At 39.4% G+C, this 14,221-nt stretch overlaps 1 pseudogene across 1 annotated transcript; it reads left to right on the top strand.

The window, feature by feature from the left end:
* The first annotated feature begins 1,023 nt into the window (after positions 1-1,023).
* LOC308567473 (lariat debranching enzyme-like) lies at positions 1,024-13,484 on the top strand (annotated as a pseudogene). Its single transcript has 8 exons — positions 1,024-1,350; positions 2,068-2,192; positions 4,573-4,653; positions 7,013-7,098; positions 8,801-9,025; positions 11,711-11,791; positions 12,053-12,198; positions 12,618-13,484. The product of its transcript is annotated as a lariat debranching enzyme-like (transcript).
* Positions 13,485-14,221: the final 737 nt, after the last annotated feature.

Here is a 14,221-nt window from a genome sequence, read left to right as displayed (position 1 = left end):
AGTGACAGACTCATAGAAGCAGGCTGATAGCTGTGGGGATGTGGGTGGTGGTGGTGGTGGGAGAATTGAATAAAAAAGAAAAAAACACATGAATACGGACAACAGTGTGGTGATTTCGGGGACTGGGTGGTGGTGGTGGAGGGAGGTGGAGGGGGTATAAGGGCAATAAAAAAAGAATGTGGAAAAATGAGCAGGGATGGATGAACTATCCTCTGCGCTAATTTTGCTTTTGTTTTTTTAAACGTATCTTTATTGATTTCAGAGGGAGGAAAGGAGGGGGAGACAGAGAGAGGTAGGAACATGGATGATGAGAGAGGCACTGATCTGCTGTCTAGCCCACAGCCGGGCATGTGCCCTGACCGGGGACTGAACCCTGATCTCCTGGGATCATGGGTCGATGCTCAACCGCCGAGCCACACCCAGCTGGGCCCCCTAGGAGGTCTCGATTGGGTTACTTCTCTTGATTAGATTTGTCAGAGGTGTTTTATTTGTTGGCTTGTGTCCGTCTGGGCCGCTCCGTTGGCGCCTGGCCCCCCTCCTGGAGGCTCTGCCCGCTCGGTGCCCTCCTGAGTCCTCTCTAGTTGTGCAAACGACTGTCTGCTGGGAAGATGAAGAGTCTCTGGCCCCTTAAAAACAACACCCTGATAATTTTAGAAACTCTTCGGGGGATAATTTAAAAATCCTCAGTGAGTTTTTACGTTTGTTTTAAAATTATTTTTATTTTTTGGTTCTTTAAAAATCTTTTTTGTTTAATTTCTAGTTTATCTTTGCCGTGAGAGCTTCATACTGGGGTATTAGCCAACTGCACCTGCTCACTTCTTTCGTTTGGTTTAATTTTATCAAACTAGCCTATTTCTGGGGACTTTTATTTTTATGTTTTTACTACGGTGGTTGTGACTTTTATTACCTATCAGCTGCTAAGACTTAAAGACCCGAGGCCATCTGAAAGCTGTCGAATCCTGGGGTTAACCTTGCAGCTCCCATTCTCGCGAGATTTGAAGCCGGAAGCGAATTAGACTGCAGGCGCCTCGAGGAGGTGGCGGCTCGGTTCGTGTTGGCGGGAGCTGAGCCCTCAGCCCAGCCTGTGCTCGCGGAGCTGGGATCGCTGTGCTCGAGGGGGTTGCGGGCAGCGCTCCCCGCCTCGGGCGGCAGGATGCGGGTGGCTGTGGCCGGCTGCTGCCACGGGGAGCTGGACAAGATCTAGGAGGCGCTGGCGCTGGCGGAGCGGCGCGGCCCGGGGCCCATAGACCTTCTGCTGTGCTGCGGCGACTTCCAGGCGGTGCGCAACGAGGCGGACCTGCGCCGCATGGCCGTGCCCTCCAAGTACCGCCACATGCAGACCTTCTCCAGGTGAGGTGCGCTGCACTGCCCCCGGGCCCGCGCCGCGAGGTGACTAGCTAGCGGTGGGGAGAGAGCCTGGACAGGGTTCGAGCCCCTCTCCCTTAGTTCCCGTCGTTGTTCACGCTGTGACTGTGGGAACTGGCGTTTAGCACTTGTCTCTTTCTCTCCTGTCCATTCACCTGTCTTACCTGTTTCCGACGGGGTCGCAGCCTGAGGGCAGAGCCTGAAGGTAGAAACTGACAGGTTGATCTACCTTGTACTTGATAGGACTCTGGGACTAGTTCATTTCATGATCCTGGAGGGTTTACTGGACGCTCGCTACATGCTAGTCCCGGTTCTAGAAGCTAAGGTTATAGTAGTGAACAGACATAGTTCTTGACTTAACTGGCTTGCAACACAAGGTGGCAGCCCTTCATTCTTAAGGACAAGGATAGACCATTAAAACAATTCTTTATTATATTTTTCAATGACAGATTACATTAAATATTATTTTGTATTAGTTTCAGGTGTACAGCATAGTGTAAAGTCATATACTTTACAAAGTTATCCCCCCATATGGGCAGTTTGTTTATAAAGAGCTTTTGAACTTTTCCTGATGAGCTCAGATTTTTCCATAAGACCTTATTTTGCTTTTTTGCTATGTCTAATTGTATAGGCACACCTAATTTCTTTTCTCTGTGCCTCACTTCTTCTATGCCAACACACAACTTTACTCTTATGTTCTAGGTATTACTCTGGAGAGAAAAAGGCCCCAGTTCTCACAGTCTTCATTGGGGGAAACCATGAAGCCTCCAATCATTTGCAAGAGTTACCTTATGGTGGCTGGGTGGCCCCAAACATTTATTATTTAGGCATGTGTTTGTGGGTAAGTTCTTGGTTTGATGGGATGGAAGAGCCTTTTAAGATTTGTATACCAGTTGGGCAGCATCGTCAGATATATGGTGTTTTGGGTATTTCTTAATTTGAATAAGTAATCAAGAAAATAAGTCCATGTTCTAGTGTTTTAAGCAACAGTTAATAAAACTGCAAAGAACTGACACAGTATTTGCAATTCCTTTCTTTTTCCCCCCATCTTTTTATTACATGAAAAAGAAGTAAACTTTTTATAATGGAAATTGTTAAACATACACAAAAATAGAGAATAGTTCAGGTTTTTCCCACTTTTTGAAAGTAGAGCATTTCTATGAAAACTTCATAAGGGGAAATGGTGTAAAGCAAATAAACAATTACCGTTAATTTAAAAATCACCAATGCCTTGGTGACATTTAAAAAATTTTTTTGGTTATTGATTTTAGAGAGAGTGGAAGGGAGAGGAGAAGAGAGGAGAGAGAAAGAGAAACAGAAACATCTGTTTGTGGTTCTACTTATTTATGCATTCATTGGTTGATTCTTGTATGGGCCCTGATCGGATTGAACCTGCAACCTTGGCTTATTGGGGCTGATGCTCTAACCAACCGAGCTACCTGGCCAGGGTCCTAACAATTACCATTAATTTACACGCAAAAATTTTGAGTGCTCCCAGACCCAGAAAATAACCTGTCAAATCATAGGAATGTGCTTAATCACATCCAGTTTTATGCTAAGTATAACTCTGTTAGAAGCTCTCTTAGGCTTTTGTACTACCTTAGGACACATCTTGCTAATCGAGATAAAGCACAGATGCTCAGACACAGTTCAAAGCTGTGGTGGCTTGATGCTGAGTGTAGTTCCCAGGGAAGGAGCTGGTGGGCCCACTCTCCCTACTCTGGATGCATACTGCAAAACAAATGCTGAATGCTGTTTTGGCTTTTTGCCTTTTTTCTTGAAAGCAAAAGTCCTCTTCAGATTTCTCTCAGTTGGAAAAACAGGTACTACTGTAGATCTTTCGTAAAAGTGAAGTGGTGTAACGCAAACTGAAAATCTGTACCTATTAACTAGCTTCAACCACTATTATCATTCTGCCATCCTTATCTCCTAAAGTTTTTTGTGGAAGAAGGTGACTGGAGTATTTTAAAATATGTTTTTATTGATTTCAGCGAGGACAAGGGAGAGGGAGAGAGAGAGAGAGACATCAATGATGAGTCATTGATCAGCTGCCTCCTGCATGCCCCCTGCTGGGGATCGAGCCCACAAACCGGGCATGTGCCCTGACGGGGAATGGAACCTCGATCTCCTGGATCCTAGGTGGACGCTCAACTGCTGAGCCATGCCTGGCCAGGCTGACTGGAGTATTTTAAAGCAAATCCCAGCCATGAGATTATTTCACCTGTAAACACTCAGTACATATTTTTTGAGTGATAAGGATTTAAAAAAATACCACAACTACAGTACCATTATTATACCTAACTAAAATAACAGTAATTTCCTATTATCTGTTGCCTAATTCATGTTTTAGATTTTTCTGGTTATTGCAAAGATGTCTGTTTTACAATTGACTTGTTGAATAGGACCCAAACAAGGTCCACACATTTTATTGGATTGTTATGATGCTAAAATCTCTTAGGCTATAACTGTTCCTTTTCTCTCCTCCCCACCCCCATGCCATTTATTTGTTGAAGAAAATGGGAAATTTTCTTGTAGAATTTCCTGCATCTGTATTCAGCTATTCGAATTCACCAGGTTGTTTAACGTGTTCCCTTTATCCTCTGCATTGCCTATAGCCTGCATTTACATTTTCAGACCTGATTAGAGTTGGGCTCAGTTTTAGTCCCTTTAAACTATATAGTCCTTTTATCTCTTTACTGAAATGTTTATATGTATTCCTGCAAACTACAGAAATTTAACTTCTCTACTTCGTTACCGATTGATCATCTTTTGACAACTGCAACATTATGAAAAGGTGAAATTATCTGAAGAATGATCAGTCAGGTTCTTTATTCCTTATATGTGTTGACTTTCAGATATGAAACATATAAATCCATTATAGGTCACTTTTTTGCCTATTCCCATACTCCATCCTCATATTCGATTAGGTACCAAATTATGCCTATTTCCCTCTTAGCATGTCCTATCCCATTTGTTCTTTTTCCTTTCTGCTTAGTCTCTTGACTGATCTGCTTCTAGGCCTCTCCTCCCTAGTCTACCTTATATATTGTTGGCATGTTACTATGTAAAAGAGTAACCTCATCATGATACTTTATTTTCAAATAATTTTAGGACTGCATGGAATTCTAGGCCTTTAAACTGTTCATTCAGTTAGTAAAGAGATTGCTTTTGCCTCTAGTAATCTTATTTAACTATGTAATTTCTCAGGTTTGGCAGGTGTAGTAAAATACCGAGGTGTAAGGATTGGTGGAATCTCTGGTATCTTCAGATCTCATGACTATTGAAAAGGTATTGTTGTACTGTGTTTAAACTTTAAAACTTGCATGCTCCAGAGTAACTTAAGCATAATATATAGTTGGACTTTTTCATTGGATTTCTTCTATGAACTGAGTAATTTATTCTTAAATTTATATTATAAAATATTTTATGCCTGTGGAAATATAGAGGACATAGTATGTATTATCTGTGTATACACCATCAAGTTTTATCAAGTCTTGGTATTCTTGCCATTTTTAGTTTAGATTTTTAAGAAATAACACAGTACAGATAGAGTTGAAACTCATTAATGTCAGTCCTCAGTCCTATCCCTCCCTTTCCTCATCAGGCAGTCACTGTTCTGAATTTGGTGTTTATCATTCACTTGAATATTTTATATCATTAACATATACGTAAAGCTTTAAGGAGTGTATTATATAGCATGTTTTAAACTTCACATAAATGTATAATTTTGCATGTATTTTTCTGCATCTTGCTTTTTTGTTTAATATGTTTTTGAAATTCATATTGAAACAAGTAACTCTAATACATTCACTTTAATTTGTGACTAGTATTCCGATGCATAAGTACAGTTGATCCTTGAACAATGCAGGGGTTAGAGGCACTGACCCCTGCATGGTAAAAAATCCACGTATAAATTTGACTTCCCCAAAACTTAAGTTGTCCCTCGTATTTGTGAGAGATTGGTTCCAGGACACCCCCCTGCCACCACTGATGTGTACACCAAAACCCATGGATGTTCTAGTCCCCTATGTAAAGTGCTGTATATCAATGCATACAGTTTACGCTCCACATTTGCATACTCCCAACTGCATATCAAAAACAGTACAGGCGTTGCCGGCCGGCGTGGCTCAGCGGTGGAGCATCAGCCTATGATCCACGAGAGCGTGGCCCAGTTCCTGGTCAGGGCACATGCCAGGGTTTCTGGCTCGATCCTCAGCAGGGGGCGTGCAGCAGGCAGCCGATCGATGGCTGTCTTTCATCATTGATGTTTCTATCTCTCTCTCCCTCTCCCTTCCTTTCTCTCAAATCAATAAACTATATTTGAAAAAAAACAACAGTACAGGCACTTACTGAAAAAAAATCACTTGTAAGTGATTCAAACCCATGTTGTTCAAGGGTCAACTGTATACCACACTGTACTTATTCACCCTACAACATCTGAAGGAATTATACCTTGATTTCAAAATTAAAGGAATAGCTTGGGTTCACATTTGATTTTAAAATTTCTTGAATTAAGTTGGGCAGCTAAAACTTAGATCCTCATTGTAACTGCTAAGTCACAAGTCTGTTCCCTGTGCCTTGCTCTCTACGATCATAAACTATTGGCATGGGCATACAAAAATAAGGTTTCTCCTACCATCGCAGGTGTGTGTGCAAATTGGAACCACTCTTTGGAGGGGCAATTGGTAATATCTGTGAAAATTATAAAAGTACTCTAACCCGGGAGTTCTACTTCCAGGAATGTATGTATAGGTATATTTCACATGTGCAAAATGATATATGTAAATTTATTTCAGTTTTGTTTGTAATCACAAAAGTAGGAACTAGTTAAATATGTCATGATATAACTATACAGTTTAATGCTATGAAGCCATTAAAATAATAAAGAAGGAAAAGAAGCAGTTCTATATGTAACTAATATGAAAAGAACTCCAAAATAAGTGAAGTGAAAAAACTAGGTACAGAACATGTATAAAGTATACTGCCCCTTATGTTTTTAAAAAAGGGAGGGTAAAGAAATAGATGACGTGTTACGTGCATGGATGGTATTCCTAGAACAAAACACTGAAACCTGGTTAACACTGGCTGCTTCTAGGTAGTGTTACCGATGGCTGGGGACAGGCATAGGAGGACCCCTCCCATTGTGTTGGCAGTTTCATTGAGGTAAAATTTATATAGCATTGTAAGTATACAATTCAATGGTTTTAGTAAATTTACAGAGCTATACATCCAGATTTTACCACCTTGCAGATTTAGACCATTTCTATCACCCCTAAAAGTTTTATACCTATTTGCAGTTAATCCCTGCTCCCACCAGCCCTAGGCATCCACTGGTCTACTCTCTAGGAAGAACACTTTTTACTCTATACCTTTCTGTAGGTATTGTTTGAAAACTATGTGAATAAACAGTGTACTTCAAAATTAAATGTAATTTCATTTTAAAAATTACATGCCCTCGAATTTAGATTCAGTTTGTGATCACTTACTAGTCGAACATCAGCGCATAAAGAGCAGTGTATTTTTAATAAATTTTTAAGGACCTAAAGCGTTGATAACAGATATTAGTTTTAGGGAAGTATGTGTATCTGTTTATATTTGCAGTATTTAAAGGTGTTAAACACAGCTTATTTCTCTCCTTCAATTTAAGGTCATTTTGAGTGCCCTCCTTATAATTCAGCTACAATAAGGAGTATATATCATGTGAGAAATGTTGAAGTGTATAAGTTGAAACAGGTATGTAAAAAGTACATTATGGAAGGCTTGAAAAAATGTAAAAGTAATTCTGTACCAAAATGTATTGTGATCATTTTGGTGTATTCTTCCAAGGAGAGCATAATTCAGTATTTCTAAAATTCAGATTTGAGTTGTTTTTAGGAGGTTCACAGATGCACATTAGAAAATTCTTATGGTAATAAATTTATTTTAGTGAGTAAAAACAAAACATTTAATCCACGGTTTCAGATATTATTATGGTAGGACTAAAAAATATCTATTGGAATAAAGTAATACTTTAAAGAAAATATTAAAATATTTTATTTTAAATAATGATATTAAGTAGAAAAGAAATAATAGTAAAGATGACAGAAGATATGGGAAAATCAGGAAAGTGGTGTCGAAAGCCACTGGCTTAACTGGAGAATAGGTGAAGCTAGATTTTTTCCGAGAGCCCATTCAACGCCTGACACAGGGCTAAGCAGTTTTCACACATGAGACTTCATATTGTCGCCACAGAAATTCTGTCATTAAGAATGAGAGGCCAAGGCTCAGGTAGATAAGCAACCTGCCCAAGATTTCCCAAACAGTCGCATGGTGGAGCCTGTCTGAGTGAACTTGGGCCCGTCCCACCCTACCACACAGCCCCTGTGGGAGCATAAGGATGCTCGCAGGCATTTCTCGAATGCCCTGCTCGTAACAGTTAACCTTGTTTTGAATGCTTTCTCCCTTTCACCAGCCTAAATCCTTCCAGTCCCTGAAGACTCAGCTTAGATACTACTCCCCAGCCAGTGTTCTACTTTAAAGTCATCACGTTTCACTGAATTTTTTTTTAATCCTCACCTGAGAATATATTTTACTGATTTTTTTTTTTAGAGAGAGTGGGCGGGGTGGGGAGAAAGAACATCGATGTGAGAGGGAAACACCCATCAGTTGCCTCCTGTACGCACCCTGACTGGGGATAGAACTGGTAACCTTTTGGTGCATTGGATGAAGCTCCAACCAACCCAGCCTCACCAGCCAGGCCTTAACTGAATTTTCATTGCACTTATTGCCTAGTTACTCAGTGGTTAATTATATCTTTCTTATATTTTGTATTGCCTTAAACACTTAAGTTATTTAAATTTAGTTTTCCAAGTATTTGTTTCAGATTACTTGGAGGTGCTGGGATGAGTAAAGTATGGAGTATATTTTGTGTCCCCCATGAAGACACTAGCCACCTTAAATACCTCTAATGTGATTTATGTAGTAAACAGAGTATTTTTGGTATATACCATACCATGTGAATCCATTAGAAAAAAAAAAGGACTATACCTTTGGTTTACTGTATGTATCATTTACATTAGATGTCTTATGAAATCTGGTGTCTCTGGATCTTAAAACAGCAGTTTCTTTACCAAAAAGGAAAAGAACAATGGTATTACATATTTTAGAAGTCCAATGCTAGAGACCATAGCTGATTTCAGTCTATAGAAAGTGTGTCTCTGTTGACCTGCCTTGCTGGAAAATAAGGATGAATGGAGGTGGAGAGGAAGCTGTTTCTTTTTGCCTGCGTGAGTGAGTAGGTTAGCATTGCTGTGACTTCCTTACATAAAGATCCTTAAAATGAATTGCACAAAAATCCAGAGATGTCAGTGGGTAGATGGTTGTGTGGTGGTGGAGAGAAGGAAGGGGGTTTACTAACGGTTAATCTGTTTTTAAAAGTTGTCTTTTTCTGTTAAAGCTGAAGCAGCCTATGGACATATTCTTATCTCATGATTGGCCAAGAAGTATATACCATTATGGAAATAAGAAGCAACTTCTTAAGACTAAATCTTTTTTCCGACAAGAAGTGGAAAATAACACCTTAGGAAGCCCTGCTGCCTCCGAGCTTCTAGAGCACTTAAAGCCTAATTACTGGTTTTCTGCGCACCTTCATGTGAAGTTTGCAGCCTTGATGCAGCATCAGGTAGAAAACACAGTATTTATTCTTTCATTTAACAAACACTTATTGAACATTTATGGGCTACGTACTGTTGACCCAGTTGTAAAGTTAGAGAAAGAAATGAAAGATAACTTTCCTTTTCTGAGTAACTCAGAATCCAGTGGGGGGAAGAGACAAGTAAGCAATGATAAAATAGTGTAATAAGTTTGTGCTGAAAAGGCCTAGGGTACTGTGGGAGCACCTAAGCCAGACTGTGGTGGGATGGAGTTGTGGACAGAGAGATGACGAGAGAAGCTTTTCTGAAGGAATTGATGGTACCAGGAAGAAGGAGATTATGAGGGTAATCTAGGGTGCGAGAGGCCTGAGAACATGCCGCCTTTGGGGAACTGCAGCTAGTTCCCATGGCGGGGGCATGGACACTAGGACAAAACATAAGTGCCTTCTGGGCCATGCTCTGGAGTTTGGGTTTTAACCAGAGGTAATGGGGAAAGTTGGAGAGTGATACAATCATATTTTCATTTTCAAAAGATTAGTTTGGCAGCAGTTTTGCAGACGGATTGGAGTGATATAAAATAAGAGGCACAGGAGGCTATTTAAACAAAAGATGAGACTGTAACCTAAAGCAAAGAGGGAACACAGAGAATGAAGCACGGTCTAGAGAGAGTTTGGAAGTAGAATCACCAGAATTTGGTGATGGAGGGAGGAGGGAATTTAGGATGAGTAAGTTTTCCTTGGATAACTGCATGGTGGTAGTGCATGATGGAAGGTAGAGAATAAATATATACCTGTAATTAGGCTTTTGTGGAAATATGTGGTTCTTTCACCTCCAGTTTGGACTAAACTGACTTTCCCATAAAGTATTTCATTTAGAAGATGCTGGGTTAACAAAGTTAGAGATTTATTCTTGGAGGCTTCTATAGAATTTCTAAGTCTTTAATGTACTGATTAATGGGCATTGCCTTACTCCAAGAGTGGGATGTGCTTCCCCAGCTTACTTAACCAAACACTTTAACTATGGTAGAGGTCTACTTTAACTGTGTTCCTCGAACATGGTTTGGAAGGTTCTGTCTTGAAACATTCCTGTAGGCCCTTTCTGTTGTGGGCTTATTTTCCCCAGTTTCACTGGGAGAGGGAGGCAAGGTTACTCCTTTCATTTTCCAAAGTCCAAGTCATCTGTTTTATTTCAGTCGCCTTTTCCACATGTGTTATTTTCTGTCTCTTAGGGCTCCTGACATGCTTGGATTTTTATTCAAGTATCTAATTTGCTACTTTTCTCCACTGCATATTCTGTTGTCATCTAGGAACTTTTATCTCTGCATTAACAACATATTCGATCCCTTTTTCTTGGCTCCTCAACCTCCTCTGACTTTACCTGTGTTCTCTTTTAGTCCCTTCAGCAGCACCAAAGATCACCTTTCTTCAGAACTGCCCTTCAGCGAAGATCCGTCTGTAACCTCTGTGCCTTCCACCTCTCTTAGTCCCTCATCAGCACTGAATTTTGATACCTGGTCCTCAGTAGGACATCCCATAGCTTGTTCCCTTGTACTTTTTTCCTCCATGTGCCTTACTGTTTTCAGTGAGTCAGTTTTTTACTGCTTTCAGTATGACTTTGATGTTTGTGACCCCTTCCATATTTCTTTCTGACAATTCACTTTTCAGAGGATAGCTTTATTGGTGCCCTGGCCGGTGTCTCCCAGTGATTAGAGCATCGGTCTGGGCGCTGAAGGTTCACAGGTTTGATTCCTGGTCAAGGGCCCATACCTGGGTTGCAAGTTCGATCCCTGGCCCTGGTTAGGGCATGTGGGGGAAGCGACCAGTCGATCTGTCTGTATAACATCGATGTTTCTCTCTCCCCCGCCCCCCTTCCTTCCATTCTCTTTAAAAATCAATGGGGAAAATATCCTTGGGTGACGATTAACAAAAAAAAAAAAAAAAAAAGCTTTATTGGTGTAAATTTACATAAAATTAATTCAAGTGTATAATTCAGTGATTTTTTGGGTTTGCACACATCACATAATCCAGTTTTAGAATATTTCCACCACCTGAAAAGATCCTTTGTGTCTGTGTGATGTCAGTCCTTGTTCCCACCCTCAGCCTCAGGCAACCACTAATCTGCTTTGTGTCTCCATGGGTTTGCCCTTTCTGAACCTTTCATATAAATGTAATCATAAGTATATAGCCTTTGACACCTGGCTTCTATTATTTGCTTGTTTTTGAGGTTCATTTATGTATGTAAGCATGTATCAGTATTTCATTTATTTTTGTTGAATAGAATTTCATTCTACGGATATATCGCATCTACCTTTGATGTTGTATCTAAGAAATCTTTGCTAACCCAAGGAAGTGATGATTTTCTTCTATGATTTCTTCTAAAAATTGTGAACTTTTAACTGTGCCAATTTACTTTTAAGCACTTCTGTTATCTTTAACCCTGTTATATGCTTTGATATATATGTATTAAATGCTTTGATTTAACATTATCATCATCACTATTGGTTTCTACTTCGACTTGTGTAAGAAATTGAAGCCCAGGTAGTTTAAGTGCCCTTGTTGCACAAGTGAGTATAGAACTAACTTGCTTTGGAAAAGGAACAGTTGTTCCTTTGACACACAACTTTGTGTAACAAAGATTGTTTCCATCCTATCCAATGTACGAATTACCTGTGATGTTTTAACATTCTTTCTTAAATCATGGTTCATCTCGTTTAGGCCAAGGATAAAGGAGAGACTGCCAAAGCAACCAAATTTTTAGCCTTGGACAAATGCTTACCACATAGAGACTTTCTTCAGGTAAGAAGAAAATGAAATAACTTTGTAATATAGTTATACTCTTCCAATGATTAAGGAAACATTTTAGTTTTTGTTTCTTAAATTATTAATTTGTGCTTTTTGTAATTTATGTAGCCTGAGAATTCTTTGGGAATATTTACATTACATTAATATTTTTAGGTTACTAAATTAAATTCCCTTTAACTTTTATTGTCATATTGAAATCCTTAGAATATTAAAAATAGATATGTATTTGTTAAAATTACTAATTTCTTCCTGTAGGTAATAGAAATAGATCATGACCCCAGTGCTCCTGATTACTTAGAGTATGATATTGAATGGCTCACTATTCTCAGGGCTACAAACAGTCTTATTAATGTAACTGGGCACCTATGGAATATGCCTGAAAATAATGGTCTGCATAAAAGGTAAGCTTGACTTGCTCTTTGCATGCATGCAAGGTTTTTGCGGCCCCCCCTCCCCGTTTTTGATTAAGAAAAAAACTGTTAAATGAATGTGAGAATAATTCAGGGTTTACAAGAAAATGGATTGTTGAGCACCAACCCAAATAAGTGTATAAGTGATTAAGTGTGCACAGAACTATAATATGGCAGAGATTTTGGTTCATTAAAGTAATTTATACTTGCTTTAGGGTGTAAGGACATCTTTTCCTATGAATTATTTTTATTTCAAAATGGCCCTTTGCTAAATTCACTGTAATTTTACTAACTGGAATTTAGATTATCATTTATTTTTTATCCTTGCACCTGAAGTTCATAGTTAGATTTTATTATTTATCGTCTGCGGCCAATAACATATAAAAGATCATTGTTTTGGACTTTTATAGGTGGGATTATAGTGCAACCGAAGAAGCCATGAATGAAGTATTGGAAACATTGAATCATGACCTCAGAATTCCACTTAACTTTAGTGTGACGGCTGCTTGTTATGACCCAAGCAAGCCACAGACACAGATGCAGTTGGTTCATAGGATCAATCCTCAGACTACTGAATTTTGTGCCAAACTTGGCATCACAGACATTAATGTCAGTCTTCAGAAGGCCAAGGAAGAACATCAGTTGTGTGGCGAGTATGAAGAGCAGGATGAAGGGGGCAGTAATGACTCTGGAGAAGATCCCAGTGAATATAACACAGACACATCTGCCGTGTCCTTTGTCAATCCAGATGAAATAATGTTAGATGAAGAAGAGGAAGAGGAAGATAGCTTTGTAAGTGCACATAGTGACATGAATACAACATCCCTAGAACCTTCTTCTGATCAGGCCTCTGACTTTTCGGCCAGCTTCTCTGATATCAGGATCTTGCCAGGTTCCATGTTTGTTTCTCCTGATGACACATTGGGTTCCCCAGCTGTCACAGAGGGGAAACCTGGTGAGGCTGTGGAGTCTGGAGATGGGGAGGACTTCCCCGGAGTGCCATTGAGAGGCTGAGTGATGAACACGAGCCTGAACAAAGGAAGAAAATGAAGAGGAGGAATCAAGCCATCTATGCTGCAGTGGATGATGATGATGCAGCATAAGACAGCCTACTTGTCTTAGTGTGTGTGCAGATAGGTGATTTTTAAGACCATATTTTTAGAGTTGGGTTTTTGACTCACGACTTAACTTTGTAATAATGAAGTTACACAGAGAATTGACTTTGCCCTTAGACCCTTGTATATTTCAGATACAGACATTAAAATTTCATATGTTTATTTGATTGATTGAGTATCCTTTTTTTTGAAGACAGATATGACTCACTTTCATTGTTTTCAACACAAATTTATTGAACACCTACTTTGTGCCAGGCACTCTCCTATAAGATGACACTATAAAGATGAATAAGAGGGATTTTTTTGCCTTTCAGGAGTTACTACCACTGTGAATATTTTGCTGAATAAAATATAACATATTTCTCTTTTGTTATACAAAGTTCAGTCATTATTGTATATATAATTATGTTTGGTTTCTTTTCATTTATTATATATTCCCTGGTCAGCTCTTAATGTCTGTCAAATATAGTTGAAATTGAAGATGGTAAATAAGATGTCAGGAAATGCATTACTTTAAATACTAGACATTGGTAAACATAAAATTTTACACTGACTTGCTGAGATTAATATAACTCTCTTGACTTTTCCGTATTACATTTAGCCTTAGCCTTAGTTTTAATGCAAGTATAGTAACTGTATAGGTCACAATATATAGGTCATATTGAGCGTACTTCAGCTTAGTGTTAATTATTCACAGGGATTGAGTTGCACAAATGCTGCCTGTCGTGCTGCATAATGGGTTGCTAGTATTGAAGTATTTTTAAAGAGCCATGTGGAAAAACTACACCTCTGCCCTCTCTCTGGTTCAACTGCCCAGCCACCTGAGGAGACTGTTGTCCTGCACTTTGGATCAGGAGTTATGGAATTCAAAGGCGATTCCAGCTTCTCATGATCCCACA

This window comes from Miniopterus schreibersii (assembly GCF_964146895.1).
Source record: "Miniopterus schreibersii genome assembly, chromosome: 15".
Lineage (NCBI taxonomy): Eukaryota > Metazoa > Chordata > Mammalia > Chiroptera > Miniopteridae > Miniopterus > Miniopterus schreibersii.
Note: the sequence above shows the minus strand (reverse complement) of the source record. Positions and strands in the feature narration are given on the sequence as shown.